The 16,650-nt window shown below is 39.0% G+C and overlaps 1 protein-coding gene and 1 pseudogene across 1 annotated transcript in view; one reads left to right on the top strand and one right to left on the bottom strand.

The window, feature by feature from the left end:
- Positions 1-16,650, top strand: part of GPC3 (glypican 3) — an 821,180-nt gene that overhangs the window by 532,735 nt on the left and 271,795 nt on the right. The window lies entirely within an intron of this gene.
- On the bottom strand, positions 784-1,796 carry LOC141503164 (dolichyl-diphosphooligosaccharide--protein glycosyltransferase 48 kDa subunit pseudogene; annotated as a pseudogene).

The raw sequence follows: 16,650 nt of genomic DNA, 5'->3' as shown, positions 1-16,650 counted from the left end.
TTTTTCTTTTTGAAAAGGTCACTAAACTGGTAATAGTATGTATATACACATATAATATATATTAATGCACTAAATACATATGCATATGCATGCACATATATATCATGTATACATATACATATTTTGTATTTGACTTTGTTGTTATTCAGTCTTTTCCAGTCATGTCCAACTCTTTGTGATCCCATTTTGGGAATTTCTTGACAGAGATACTGGGGTGCTTAACATTTCCTTCTCCAGTCCATTTTACTGATGAGGAAACTGAGGCGAACAGGATAAAGTGGCTAACCCAGGGTCAGACAGCTAGTAAGTGTCTGAGGTCAGATATGTACTCAGGAAGATGAGTCTTCCTGACTTCAGGTCTATCCACTGCAGCACTAAGTAGTAACTGTCTGTAAATGGCACTTTAAAAAATATATTCATGTTTTGCTATGAAATAGAAAACAATCTTTTTTAAATAAATTTTATAGTTGTTAAGAACTTTGCAGCTTAATTTATCTTATGAAGATGCTGAATCTTGTGGCCAGGAAAAATTCAAGTAAATATATGATGAAAGAGAGACAGAGACAGAGAGACATAAGATAAAGAGAATAACATGATGGTTGATTTGGAGAATTCTAGGAAATAATAAGAATAAAACCCCTAATTATTTGTGTCCAGAGGCTTTAAAAAATTTCCCCTTAAACATTTTCAAACCACAAAGAGTCCTAGAATTCTGCCTTTTCATTTAAATTCAACTTTTTCCTTTTTTTAAAAAAAGACTATTGAAATTGAAGAGATCTGATATCATAGAGGAAACATTTTTGCAGAGTAGGGGAAGGCTGAGTATGGAACTGGAGGAGATGTGCACAGACACTGGTGTAGAGAAATGCAAGTGTAACCCATCCAATTGGAATCCACTTTGAAGTTAAATGCATTGGGAACATCTGATAATTTGAACTGAACACTGTATTTGCCACCCTTTATCTTCAGAAATATTCTGATAAAATGTTCAGTACAAACCAACTCCAGCTGAATGTTGTCTCCATCAAAGGGAGCATCAGCATCATGTGGAGACTTTGCCTGGCCTGTTGCTGAGATACAGCCCCAACACAAAGCATACCCTCTTCCTTGAACTGTCAGTGGGATAATGCAACAGTTAACATGTAGCTGCCATTTTGAGAGCACCTCTGGAATCCAGCTGTGACTTTCTGCATCACTGAGTTACAGAAAGCACCACTGAAGAAATTCAAGGAGGAAAATGATCCAGGCATTATTATTCTGTACCCGTAGTGCTGTGATGAGCAGGGTGCTTTTTCACTGTATGGAGTTATGATCTAATGAGTTTATCCTGGAAAAAGAAATATGAAATAAAGGACCTTGTCAGAAAATCCAACATCAATGCCAACCATCCCAGCACTTCAGAACAGGATGACATTTAGGGATGTTCTTCCTATGTTGATTGGGACCTTAAGCAAGTTTTCAGTATTTACTGCAAAGTCAGACACTTACTAGTCGTGTGACCTTAGAAAAGTCACTGATTGCCTCATATCCAGGGCCATCTCAGGTAGTCCTGATTCACATCTGGCCACTTGCCTCAGATGACTCTGGAGGAGAAAGTGAGCCTGGCAACTTAGTCCAGCACCCCCTTCCTCAAATCCAATTCATGTGCTTGTCATGGCATCACTTCCCTGATGGCATAGTCTTCCTGGAGAATGAAGGACAAAATAGCATTCTCTCCAAGGTCCAAGATGTAGTAGTTGTGATGGGCATTGGCAACTGCTTTCTTTTTTTTTTATCAAACTCAATCCCACACCCATTACTCAACTCCTGCAGCAAGTCACCAATGTCAGAACTGGTGGCTACCAGGATGCTGACACCTGCATCAATAAAGATGGTTGTTTTTTAGTTTTGGGTTTTTTTTTTTTGCAAGGCAATGGGGTTAAGTGGCTTGCCCAAGGCGACACGGCTAGGTAATTATTAAGTGTCTGAGATTGGATTTGAACCCAGGTACTCCTGACTCCAGGGTCGGTGCTTTATCCACTGCGCCACCTAGCTGCCCCTGATCTTATTTTTCTCTCCTTTTGTGGAAGATTATGGAGTTAATATCAATGTGGAGACCATTAACATCTTTATTGATGGGGGCGGCTAGGTGGCGCAGTGGATAAAGCACCGACCCTGGAGTCAGGAGTACCTGGGTTCAAATCCAGTCTCAGACACTTAATAATTACCTAGCCGTGTGGCCTTGGGCAAGACACTTAACCCCATTTGCCTTGCAAAAAAAAATTTATAAAAAAATAAGATCAGCATACAGAAATTCCTCACACTAAATAAAGGATAGACTGGAGTCATCAATAGTCTTGAAGGTAAGGTCAAAGCTAGGATCTTTTAGGCTCCATTAAATATAGTATATTTATTTCTTATAAACTGACAGGTTGATGTTCTCTAGAAGCAGGAGGTATGGGAGGCAGTGGCAGTGATATACATTGGAGTCTAATAGTGACAGTAGGAGGAGATAAAAGCAAACATGGATCTGGTCTCCATCTTGCTCCGCTAATAAGAGCCCAATTATAACCCTTTTTAATCTGTTAATGAAATGATTCAATGGCTTTAGCAAAGTTGCAGACTACAATAATATAAATATTAATAATATTAATATAATGAATATCATAAATAATAAAAATTAACAGCATTTCTATATGATAACCAAGAGGCAACAGCATAAGGAGGGTCCCATTCAAAATAACTACAAAAGGTTTAAAATATTTTGGAGCCAATCTGCATTAGCACACTCAGTTATTTATATGGATTAATTTACAAAACGATCCTTAAATGAACAAACAACTTAAATAGTTATAGAAATAGTCGATGCCCATTGTTGTACTGTGCCAATATAATAACCGTTTTGTCTGGTGCTGGTTCAGTTTAGTCTTGGAGAAATTAAAAATACTATCAATATAATAATAATAAATATATATCAAACATTTGCTTGGCACTTGAAGGTTTACAAAGTGATTTACAAATATTATCTCATTTGATCTTTTCAGCAAACCTGTGAAATAAATACTCTGTGTATACATAGGTATAGGTCTAAAACTAATTTCTGCCCAAATGATTTCAAGTCTTAACCAGAAATATTTTTCCTCCAAATAGTCTTTAGCCCGGGCGTTGGGATCTTTGGCTTTAATTATAGAAAATTAGTTTACTTGGTTCATTTGCTTCTGGAGCATGCATTCCTTACCTGTCTTATTCTCATTTTACAAATGAGGAAACTGAAGCAAAGAGAAGTTAGGTGACTTGCCTAGTGTCATACAAGTAGTGAGTATCTGAGGCAAGATTTGAACTCAAGTTTTTCTGACTACAATTCCAGTGCTCTTTCTACTGTTCTACTTAACTCTCTACATCTTACACCATGTTCCCAAATATATAAAAATAGATATATGACCTGCTCAGACCATAAAGAATTAGATGGGAAGAAAATCATAAACATTTCATAGCTATGGAGAGGGAATGAATTCTTAACCAAGAAAAAGGGAATAGAGGAAATTACAAAAGGCACAGCAGAATATTTTGTTTATATGAAATAGAAAAGTGTGTATTTAAGCAAAATTAGTACCAAGGACTTTAATGATGAGATCTTTTTTCCCCATGTCCTCACTATTATTTGTTACAATACTATGCATACTACATAGAGCATTAAGAAAGGAAAAAGAAATTAAGGGAATAAACATAAGAAATGAAGAAACAAAAAGATCACTTCTTGCATATGATATGGTCTATTTAGAAAACTCTTAGACATTAAACTAAAATTAATTGAAAAAATAACTTCAGCAAAATAGCAGGTTATAAAATCGACACAGAAATTATGAATGTTTCTATATATTACTAACAAATCCCAGATCAATGAAATAGAAAGTAATTCCATTTAAAACAATGACAGAATGTATAAAATATCTTGGGACCCACCTACAGACACATGCTAGAATTATGTGAACACAAATACAAAACACATTACAGAAGACAAAGCTCAATAATGGAAGAAATATTGATTACTCATAGTTGGGCTGCCCCAATATAGTAAAAAAAATTATACTGCCTAATTTATTTTTTTTTACTCAGTTCCATTACCAATCACCCTGGCTCATGGTTTACTTTATAGAGCTGGAAAAAAAGAACAAAATTCATCTGGTAGAATAAAATATCAAGAGGAGAGACAGATGAGGAATGCATGCTCCAGAAGCAAATGAACCTATTAGCCTAGTTTTCTATAAATAAAACCAAAGATCCCAACTCCTAGGGTCTTTACTCACTATTTTTTTGGGGGGGAGTGTTTCTGGTAAAAATATTTGAGCAGAAATTAGCTTTAGACCAATATCTTATGCTGTTTACAATAATAAGTTCTAAATGGTTTCAAAACATAGATATAAAAGGTCACATCCCAAATAAAATGGAGAATGGAAGGAGATCCTTTCTCAACAATAAAGACTTCTTAGCCAAATATAAAGAATTGAGAGAATTATAGGAGATAATTGGAAAACTTTTACAAAAACAAAATCAGAAGGGAAAACAGTTAATTGGGAAAGACATATTTGGGTCAAGTTTCTCTGTTAAAGGTCTGCTATCTAAATTATTTAGTAATTTATATATATATATATATGTATATAAATCATATATATATATATTTATATATATATAATATTATTTATTTAGAAATATTTTATATACTATTTATAATATATAAAAATCATATATTATATATATCATATATATTTATGATTCAGATATATAAAATCTTCATTTATTCTCCAATAGAGAAGAGTATTGATCAAAATACAAGAAGAGGAGATTTGTAGAAAAGGAAATCCAAGCTACCAGGAATCACATGGAAAAGTCCTTGAAATCACTAATAATAAGAGGCAAATTAAAACAACTGTGAGGCTCCATCTAACACCCACTTGATTTGAAAAGATGACAAAAAACCAGAGAGTGATTATTGTTAAGATGTAGGAGTAAAAGCTCACTAATACACAGTTGGAAGAATTGTGAATTAGTGTAGCTATTCTGGAAAACAGTTTAGAATTATAATCTAATAGTTATTAAACTTGTGCATACCCTTTAACCTAGCAATAACTTGATTAGGCATATATCCTGAAGGAACAAAAATATCAATTAATCAGTGAACATTTATTGAGGGCCCTACTATGTGACGATCACTGTGTACTAAGTACTAGAATATTCGTGGTAACACATTTTATTGCAACAAAGAACTGGAAACTAAGGGTGTGCCTTTCCATTATGGAATGACTGGACAAAATTATGACATGACTATAATGGAGGGTTATTGTACTATAAGAAATGCCCAAAGAACAGATTTAGAGAAGCCTGCACAGACTTGTATAAAGTGATATAAAAAGAAGTGAGTAAAACCAGGGTAAAAAATTTTGCATTGACTCCAACATTGTAAAGAAAAATAACCGATTGCTGCATTGGCCAATCACAACTCTAGAAGACGGAGGATCGAGCATGCATAACTCCCCAACTCTTCTCAGAGAGTTGAGCTAGAAGTGCACAATGAAGCATATGTTTTTGCAAATGTCCAATTTATGGATTTGTTTGTGTGTCTGATAACTTGGGACAAAGAAAGATTTTTAAAAATTTAATAGGAGAGGGAGGGAAGGAAGGAGGAATGGAAGGATTTTGAAAATGAACAGAAGAGAGCAGAAGGAGGTTTAGAGGGAACACAGACAAGTGAGACAGCTTTTAGAAGTAATGTGTTGAATTTAGTACATACTTAAAAACAAAAACAAGCTGTATGTAATGAGAATCAGGGTTCCATTTACAGTGCTTTTTCTGTTCTTCTTTGCATATGGAAATGTTTATTTTTGTTGGTGCTTGGCAAGTTCAGAATAACAAAAATTCATAACAACAACAGCAATGGTCTCAGAGAATAGATAATGAAACTCGCCTCCCTCCTCTCAGCAGAGAAAACAGATTCCTGAGGCCGAATGTTGCATATGTTGTCACGCACAGGCATTGTTTGGGGGTTTCCCCTTTGTTCCAAGGGAAGGTTCCGTCGGGAGGGGGTCAGGCACAAGGGGGGGATTTTATGATGTAAAAATAAAAACTATCAGCAAATCTTATTTTTCAAATATAAACATACTTTTTAAAGAGTTTCCTTTAAAAGAATGGATGAGGGGCGGCTAGGTGGCGTAGTGGATAAAGCACCGGCCTTGGAGTCAGGAGTACCTGGGTTCAAATCCAGTCTCAGACACTTAATAATGACCTAGCTGTGTGGCCCTGGGCAAGCCACTTAACCCTGTTTGCCTTGCAAAAACCTAAAAACAAAGAATGGATAATTTACCAACAGATCAAGGAAATAGAACTCATATCAGCATCCTGATAAAACAATAATAGCCAAGAATATCAGTCTTCCCTTGCACGGAAGCTGACAACTGCACTCCTTCACCTTTTAGCAATATCAAGAAGCCATTTTAAAATGATGCTAGTCTAAAGCCTTTGGGCTAAGATGAAAAAACACTTGTCATTCTCTCTATCACTCCTGAAACAACTTCCTCTCCCCCATTTCTGCCAACCCAGGAAAGATGTCTCCCTTTAAGTGAATATGGGGTCCCTTGATTTAACCACTGAAAACTAAATGTCTCCTTGCTTGTGCCTCAAAAAAATAGGGTGATGATTTATGTAAGTGAAGGAACAAATCTGATTGCTTGAGTCAGTGGAAGTTGGGGTGTTACTGACCCACTGGAAAGTAGAATGCTTAAAGGGAGTGGTCACAGCGAGATTAGATGGTCTCCAGAAAATGATTCTACAAGAATGGGCTGACAGTTAAGTGATCATTGTTCTCTTTCATGAAGCACTTATACTTCTGTTAGCTCAGTGCACTCTTAGCTCCATCTTACCAGTAAAATATCCCTTATGGAAGAATCCTATAAAGGGAGACTTCATAGTGACATGGGGCGGGGCGGATATCTAAAGGTACGAGGGAATTCTAGCATTGTGGATACTTCCCTATCCAAATTGAAAGTCACTTAGATTAGAGTAATACTTGGATTAGATTAAAGTAATAATAAATTAATTTTAAAAAGGTTCAATTTAAAAAGGTTCAATACCACACAGAGTATAGATTTTGACACTTAGATATTGTGGCCATGCAGTGCCACCTCTTTTATATTACTTTATTTATTGTAGTGCGGGTTAGAAGCTATTGCTACTATTGTTCTCCAGTAGAGGTGCTGTAGTGGGTAGAGCACTGGACTTGAACTGGACTCTTCTTCCTGAGTTCAAATCCAGCCTCAGGCACTGGGCAAGTCACTTCACCCTGTTTACTTTAGGTTCTCAACTGTAAAATGGGCTGGAGAAGGAAATGGCAAAGCACTTCAGAATCCTTGCCAAGAAAAACCCCTCAAGAAATCTGGGACACTGGAGCTGTGGTGGAGCTGTGAACTCATCCAATCTTTCTGGAGATAAATTTGGAACTATGCCCGAAGGGCAACAAAAATGTGCATACCCTTTGACCTAGCAATACCACTACTGGGTCTATACCCTGAAGAGATGATGAAAAAGGGTAAAAACATCACTTGTACAAAAATATTCATAGCAGCCCTGTTTGTGGTGGCAAAGAATTGGAATTCAAGTAAAGGTCCTTCAATTGGGGAATGGCTTAGCAAACTGTGGTATATGTATGTCATGGAACACTATTCTATTAGAAACCAGGAGGGATGGGAATTCAGGGAAGCCTGGAGGGATTTGCATGAACTGATGCTGAGTGAGATGAGCAGAACCAGAAAAACACTGTCCACCCTAACAGCAACATGGGGGCGATGATCAACCTTGATGGACTCGCTCATCCCATCAGTGCAACAATCAGGGACAATTTGGGGCTGTCTGCAATGGAGAATACCATCTGTATCCAGAGAACGAACTGTGGAGTTTGAACAAAGACCAAGGACTATTACCTTTAATTTAGAAAAAACTGATATCTTCTTGTCTGATCTTGCTATCTCTTATACTTTATTTTTCTTCCTTAAGGATATGATCTCTCTCTCATCACATTCAACTTAGATCAATGTGTATCATGGAAACAATGTAAAACTAACAGACTGCCTTCTGGGGGGTGGGGTGGGGGGAGGGAAGTGAGATTGGGGAAAAATTGTAAAACTCAAAATAAATAAAATCTTTTAAAAACAAAAGAAAAGAAAAACCCCTTAAAGAAGGAGTTACATGACTAAATGGCAACACCATTCATTGTAGTGACCATTAGAGACTAATGCTGTTCTCCTGCTGAGTTCTGATTCTTCCTATTCTAGAATAATGAAAAGAATATTCGATTTATCACTTTCAGAAGACCTGCATTCAAATTCTGATTCTGCTACTTAGCCATTTAACTTAAAATATAATGCAATATAATACTCTTTTATTATTTGCCTACTAGTGCCAAGCATCTGGGTCTACAAATCAGAAACAGTCCCTGCCCCCAAGGAGTATACAATCAAATGGGGAAGACTGTATACAAAAGAGAGCTGAAAAGGGAGTGGGGATGGGCAATGGGTACCTGTCCTCCCCTCTCCAGGCCTCAGTTTCCCTCCCATGTAAAATAAAGCATTTGAACTGGATGTTGGATAAGGTCTTCTTCCAGCTCCAGCATTCTGGGTCTGCTGTCATAAATGGGGATTTAATGCAGATTCTGATTCCTTCTAGTCCCTTGTGGTTTGAATTAATGAGGTTTCCCTCAGTTCTGCTTGAAGGAATTGTTTCATGTTTAATTAGTATTTCAGCTGTTGCAAAGAATGATTTTTTTCTCAGACTAAGAAAGTCATGCTTTATCAAATTGTCTGAAACCATGTATTCTCTTTCACAAGGTTTGGACAATTCTTCCAGCTAGCAAAATGCTTTGAGGTAAAGATCATTCTCCTTAAATCTATGGTTCCTGAGATGGGGGGGGGGCGGGAATAGTATTTTTAGAAGACTGAGTGGATACTTTTTAGTCCTCTATAGCAGTTTTTAAAATTTTTATTTTATTTAAGGCAATGGGGTTAAGAGTGACTTGCCCAAGGTCATACAGCTAGGCACTTATTAAGTGTTTGAAGTCAGATTTGAACTCAGGTCCTCCTGACTCCAGGGCCGGTGCTCTTTCCACTGTGCCACCTAGCTGCCCCCTGCCACAATGGTTTTCAATGAGAGTTCTAACCTCTGAAGTTTAATAGCTGGGTGATCATGAAAACTTCTCAAGCTTAGTTTCCTCAAAATGAGAATTAAAAATGCTAATGACCTCCTGGGGTCATTTCATTGGGAAGGTCAAATGTGTTAAAAAGTAGTCTTTGCAAATTATTGTGATTGTTGCTTGATATGGTAGAGAGCTAGCCTGAGAAGAAGGAAGCTCAAGTCTGACTTCTCAAGAATGATAATTACATCCCAGCTTGGTGACCCTGGGCAATCCACTTCACTTCTCAATGGGAAGGGGGTTCCAAGAACCCTTTAAGACTTGAAGTTTTAGAGAAGGTCAGATCTTCAGAGGGAAAGGAAGCTTTTTTCACTCGGGTTTTTTCTTTGTTGTTGTTGAATTGTTTCAGCTGTACCCAATTCTTCTTATACCCATTTGGAGTTTTCTTGGCAAAAATACTGGCACAGCTTGCCATTTTCTTCTCCTGCTTATTTTACAGGTGAGAAAACTGGTGGTAAAAGGGGTAAAGTGTCTTGACCAGAGTCATACAGCTAGTAGGTGTCTGAGACTGAATTTAAACTCATGTGGAAGAGTCTTCCTGATTATGAGCCCAGTGTTCTATCTACGGTTTCACTTAGGTACCTGGGATTTTCTTAGATCCTATTAAAATACATATACATAGATATAGATATATAGATACATATATGTATATTTATGTGTATACATTACTACTGTTATCATTAAATGTAATTGCTATTGTCCTTGAAAGCCTACCTTTTCAAATTGCTTTTACTGTTTTAAAATTATTTTATTTTTTTAGGGGCGGCTAGGTGGCACAGTGGATAGAGCACCGGCCCTGGAGTCAGGAGGACCTGAGTTCAAATCCAGCCTCAGACACTTAATAATTACCTAGCTGTGTGGCCTTGGGCAAGCCACTTAACCCCATTTGCCTTGCAAAAACTAAAAAAAAAATTATTTTATTTTTTCAATTAACAAGCATTTAGTTTCTCTCCCACCAACCTCCCCATTATTGAAAGAGAAAAACAAAACATTCTTTTTTTTAAGGTTTTTGCAAGGCAAATGGGGTTAAGTGACTTATCCAAGGCCACACAGCTAGGTAATTATTAAGTGTCTGAGGTCGGATTTGAACTGAGGTCTTCCTGACTCCAGGGCCGGTGCTCTATCCACTGTGCCACCTAGCTGCCCTGAAATAAAGCATTCTTAACAAATATTCATAGTTGATATTTGTCCTAGAGGTTTTGTTTTTCCTTTCTCAATGGGTTGGGAGAAGAGGACAGGAAAGAACATAAATGATTACGAACTGAAAAAATAAAATGATTTGAAAAAGCAAATATGTATATTCAAACAAAAAGAAATTCCTACATTGTCTATCTTCAAGTTTGGAATACCTGTATATGTCTCCTTCTGTACCCTGAATCCCTTACCTCTTTGAAAGGCGAAGGGTATTATATTTCATCACTGACGCCCTGGAATGATGGTTGGTTATTGCATTGATTAGAGTTCTTGAGTAAGGTAGTTTTCTTTTATCATCAATATGGACTTGATAGCATGCAAAGAGTCTTGAACTTGGGGCCAAGAAACCTAAGTTTGAATCTTGGCTCTGCAATTTGCCAGTTGCATGATTCTAAACCAAGAACTTCCTCTTCCTGAGCTTCACATAGGGTTGATAACCTTTGCATTGCCCATTTTACAGGATTGCTGTGAGAAAAGCACTCTGGGGACCTTAAAGTGTTCAGGACTTGACAACCCATGTTTTCTTCTCCCCTCTCTGCCAAGGGGATCATTGCACAGTCCTGAGACAAGTTATTGGCTTTGTAATTGGCCACGGGAGTTAGCGTGAGAAATTGCTCGTGTCAGCCCTCTTTTGATTCTGTGAAATGCCAGAATTCCATAGGACATGCTTTGGAAAATGTTGACAAATAGGCTATTTTGTCCAAAAAAGAATAAGATCTCTTGAAATGGTAAGAGGAACAGGAATCTTAGTAACCCTAGGTAATCATTAACCTGCACTTTTAGTCTTTTTTTAAGTATAAATATTTTATTTTCCAATTATATACAGTAGTAGTTTCTACCAATCGTTTTTTTTGCAAGGTTTTAAATTTTACAAGTTTTTCCTCCTGCCCCCAACAGAAGGCAGTCTGATATTTTTTACATTTATTTCCATGATCCTGCACTTGTAGTCGACCTGAAACACTGATGGGACTGGAAAACAATATCAGTTGAGTTTGAGTGACTTTTTAATTGCCCAAGAAAATGGAATTTAATCATATGAAGTGACTTCGCCTGAGAATAGTTATGCCCTCTCTTTGTACCATTTGGAAGTATTCATTTTCCCCTTTCTTCTCTGTAGTTGACTTCTTTCATGAATTCTCCTTTTTCCCCCTCTCTCTCTCTTCTCTTTCTCCCCTCCTCTTCCCCTCGCCTTCTCTTCCTTTCTTCCTTTCTCTCTCTCTCTCTCTTTCCCTCTCCATCCCTCTCTCAGATGTACAATTTACAAGAAGATGCACACTCTTCATTCTTGAGAATGGTCTGTGATCTTCATAGTTCGAGTTGCTATGAAGGTAGACTTTTAGCCAAGACAAATGATTAAAAATAATAACCCTGAGGGGCGGCTAGGTGGCTCAGTGGATAAAGCACTGGCCCTGGAGTCAGGAGTACCTGGGTTCAAATCCCGTCTCAGACACTTAATAATGACCCAGCTGTGTGGCCTTGGGCGAGCCACTTAACCCCGTTTGCCTTGCAAAAACCTAAAAAAATATAATAATAACCCTGAGTGAAAGCAGTGCAAGCCAGTAGGAAGATATTGGATTTTCTTAGAGGATAGTTCTATTATTAGAGAACTCCAAGAAGATACTCTATGCATGTTGGGAATGCTGTAACACACAGAGATCTGACCTTGCAGTCTGAATGCGCCAGGCTCAAGTTTTGCCTCAAATATTCACTAGTTGTGTTACTTAGTCTGTCCATGTCAATTTTGTCATCTGTAAAATTAAAGTAATAATATCACCTACCTCACCAGTCACTGAGACTTGAGAATGCAATGCCTTTATGATCACTGCAAACCTTACATCGCTAGCTCAAGGCGGCTATTGTTATTAATGGGGGTTCTTCTTGGGTTAAATGACTGCTGAGGTTCATTCCAACTCAGAGATTCTATGAAAATCAAACAATGCTTGGGTCTACTGGATTGTCATTTGCTTTTCCCCTCCTACTGAGCACGTCCATATTTCTCATTTCTTGGTTTTGAGGTTAAACAATTCATTGTCTCTTGGAATAAGTTTCTATTTCATTTCCTTTCAGCTTTTGTCTCTGGTGAATCCAATACATTGAAGTCTAGATGAATATAATTCTTTTACGGTTCTGTATTTAGGGACGCCCCAAAGGCTGCCATTCATAGACCCCTTCAAATCACATACATTTTCTCTTTGAATATCTGTCTTCTGTTGAGACAAACATTGGCTTCCAGAGTCCAGAGTCCCTCTGAGAAATCACCACATTAGCAAGTTTGGTCAATGTAGACTATGATTTTTCATATCTCCTTTGATATAACCCAAACTTGCTAATGTGATGCCAGAAGCTGGAATTTCTTGTGGTCCTATGGATGATTTCCTATGGAGAATCTCAGAGGAAAAACCAAGGAAACTAGGAATTTTGTGTCTGGTGTTAAGCAGAACAATTTGCATCCAGGGTGAGTAGGGCAAAATAAGGCCTCCATTGGGATTGGAAACAATAGCTCTGGGGCAGCTAGGTGGTTCAGTGGAGAGAGAGTACTGTCCATGGCATCAGGGGGACCTGAGTTCAAATGCAGCCTCAAACACTTAATAATTCCTAGCTGTATGACCTTGGGCAAATCACTTAACCCCACTGCCTTGCCAAAAAAGACTACCTCCCCATTGAAGGGAAGCAGAGCTAAAGCACCATTGTGAGGCTGCTGAAGGTTATGGCAGGGTGATGAGGAAGGAACTCGTTATCTTACTGACTGGTGGCTATCTTTCTTAGACTAATGAATGAACTTCTCAAATCATTGAAACAGGTTATATCTAATATATGGCTGTCTATCCTGTGTGACATTTGTCCAAGTTTTTGGATCATTAACTTAGACCCTAAAGGAACTCCAGATATAATCTAATCCAATTCACTTCACTATAGGGAAACTGAGGACCAAAGAAGTGAAGCAGTTGCCCAAGATCATATATAGCGTCACATGTCAAGAACTAGAAGGGCTTTCCAGGGGCCTTTTCGTCAGTCAGCTCCCTCATTTTGAGAAGCATTTTTCTCACATTTCTCACAAACTCTAATACTTATCTATACATTTGAAAGGTTATTTCTTCCTTTTTCTTTTTTTTTAATTTATTTTTTATTCTCATTTTCTACAAATGTTTTTCTTTACATTAATAAAATATACTTGTTTACAAGTAAACAAAATACCCCTCCCCCCCATGAATATAGATAGACTTGCTTGGGCAAAAAAGTAAAGGGGGGAGAAAAAAAATTAAAATTAAAAAAAATAATAGTAATAATTGTAGGTATGGCCAGGTGGTGCAATGGACGAAGCACCAGCCCTGGAGCCACGAGCACCCGAGTCCATATCCAGCCTCGTAAACTCAATAATCACCCAGCCATGTGACATGCAAGCCACCCGATCCCCACTGCCCTGCAAAAACCAAAAAGAAGAAAAAAAAAGACCCAAAATAAAATAGAATAGTAATAATAGTAGGGGTGGCTGGGTGGCAGACAGAGCATTGGCCTTTGAGCCAGGAGCACCTGGGTCCAAATCCGGCCCCAGACACCCAATGATCACCCTGCTATGTGGCCCCAGGCAGGCCACCCAGCCCCACTTGCCCTGCACCCTCCCCCAAATAATAACAAAAAATGTGTTTCAGTCTTTGTTCCAACACCATCAACTATTTCGTGAGTGGATCACATTCTTTATGATAAGTCCATCACAAAAGTTACTTCCATATTTTTCCAACGTTGCCATTGCTGATCGCAACTCCCTCCTTTCTTATTTCTCCACTACCATGTACTATATTTTCTCTCTCCTTTCACTCTGACTCTGCTGTAGGGTTGCTGAGTGGTGCAGCAGACAGATCCCTGGTCCAGGGGCCAAGAAGCCCTGAGCCCCCATACCACCCCTTAGGCCCAGAATCCACCTGGCCCTATGGTCCTGGGCAGGCCATCCAATCCCAGCCCCTTGCAAGAAGTAAAAAAAGAAAATGTGTTATATCTGAACACTGTCCTCCCCATGGTCCATCCTCTCCTCCTTTATTCACATCCCCACCCCTTCCCTCTGCTCCCCCCTCCTTCTTACTCCAGTTGTCTATACCCCATTGAGTATATTTGCTGTTTCCTCTCCTAGCCATCTCTCATGAGAGCAAAGGTTCCTTCATTCCCCCTTGCCTCCCCCCTTCCATATCATTGCAATAGCTCATTGTAATAAAAAAAAGTCTTATTATGTGAAATATCTTGGACTATTCCCCCTCTCCTTTTTCTTTCTCCCATTCCATTTCCCTTTTTTTCTTATTGACTCCATTTTTACACCATATTTTATCTTCAAATTCAGCTTTCTCCCATGCTTCCACTATAAAAGCTCCCTCTACCTGCTCTATTAATTGAGATGGTTCATATGAATATTATCAGTATCATTTTTCTATTCATGCAGTTCATCCTCATTAAGTCCCTCCTATTTCCCCCTTCTCCTCCAATCTCCATGCTTCACCTGAGTCCTGTATCTGAAGATCAAACCTTCTGTTCAGCTCTGGCCATTCCAAAAGGAACCTTTGAAATTCCCCTGGTTCATTGAAAGTCCATCTTTTTCCCTGGAAGAGGACATTCAGCCTTGCTGGGTAAGTTCATTCTTGGCTGCATTCTAAGCTCTTTTGCCTTCCAGTATATTGTATTCCAAGCCCTACGAGCTTCCAATGTAGCTGCTGTTAAGTCCTGTGTGATCCTGACTACAGCTCCACGATATTTGAACTGTGTCCTTCTGGCTGCTTGTAATATTTTCTCTTTGACTTGGGAGTTCTGGAACTTGGCTATAATATTCCTAGGGGTTGGTTTTTGGGGATCTCTTTCTCGGGGGGATCGGTGGATTCTCTCCATTTCTATTTTGCCCTCTGCTTCTAGAATATCAGGGCAATTTTCCTGTAGTAATTCTTTGAAAATGATGTCAAGGCTCTTTTCCTGATCATGACTTTCAGGTATTCCAATAATTTTCAAATTATCTTTCCTAAGTCTGTTTTCCATATCAGTTGTTTTTTCAATGAGATATTTCACATTTTTTTCTAATTTTTCATTTTTTTGGTTTTGAAGTATTGATTCCTGATTTCTGGTAAATTCATCAATCTCCCTGAATTCTGTTCTTTGTCTGAAGGATTTATTCTCCTCAGAGAGTTTTCTTATCTCTTTTTCCATCTGGCCAATTTTGCTTTTTAAAGCATTCTTCTCCTCAATAACTTTTTGAACTGTTTTATCCATTTGACCTAAGCTGGTTTTTAGCATGCTATTTTCTTCAGCATTTTTTTGGATTTCCTTGACTAAGCTGCTGACTTCATTTTCATGTTTTGCCTGCATCTCTCTCCTTTCTTTTCTCAGTTTTTCTTCCAACTCCCTCATTTGATTTTCAAAGTCTTTTTTGAGTTCTGTCATAGCCTGAACCCAATTTCTGTTTTTCTTGGAGTCTTTAGATGCAGGAGCTTGTGCTTCCTCATCTTCAGACTGAGTATTTTGATCCTTCTTGGACTCATATGCAAAATATTTCTCAATGGTCTTCCTCTTGTTTCTCTGCTTGCTCATTTTCCCAGCCTGGGCCTGTTTTTTGGGGGTGCTTCCTGAGCTTTTGGGACACTCCCACAAGGGTCTCAGTGTGTGAGGTTCTGTCCTCCCTCCTGGTCTGTGAATGACCATAAGTGCCCCCCTCTGCCACGGGGCTGAGGGGGGGGGGCCTGCAGTTCTATGGGGGGGCCTAGACTGCGATCAGGATCTGAATGTGGTCAGAGCTCCAGAGTCCTGTTCCAGGGGCAGAGGACAGAGCTCAGCAGTCTCTCTTCACTCCCCACCCTCAGCTCAATGGGCTCATGCCCTGGGCACTCCTGCTTACCGGCTCCGCCTGCTTCTGTTTCCAGGTCTGGGCTGCAGAAAGACCAAGCTGCTCCCTGTGTGCCCTGAGGGCTGGGCTCCACGTGCTTGCTCTGGCAGAGGTCCCCTGCTGTTCCCCCACTTTGTGCCGTTGCTCCCCGGGGTGCAGCTCCGGAGACTCCCCCACTGCTCTGAGCTGAGGCTCCCAGTGCTCTGGGGCTGCCTCCGGGAGGCTGAAGTTCTTTGGCTCTGGTGGGCCGCCCCTCCGGCCCTGATGAGCAGAGCCTTTCTGCTCTTTTCCAGGTTACCTTGCGTAGGAGAATTGCCTCACTGGGTCCCTTTGTGGGTTCTGTCTCTCGAAAGTTTAGTTAGAGTCCTTAGTTTATGAGTTTTTATCA

This window comes from Macrotis lagotis, chromosome X (genome assembly GCF_037893015.1).
Source record: "Macrotis lagotis isolate mMagLag1 chromosome X, bilby.v1.9.chrom.fasta, whole genome shotgun sequence".
In the NCBI taxonomy this organism is placed as follows: Eukaryota; Metazoa; Chordata; class Mammalia; order Peramelemorphia; family Peramelidae; genus Macrotis; species Macrotis lagotis.
Note: the sequence above shows the minus strand (reverse complement) of the source record. Positions and strands in the feature narration are given on the sequence as shown.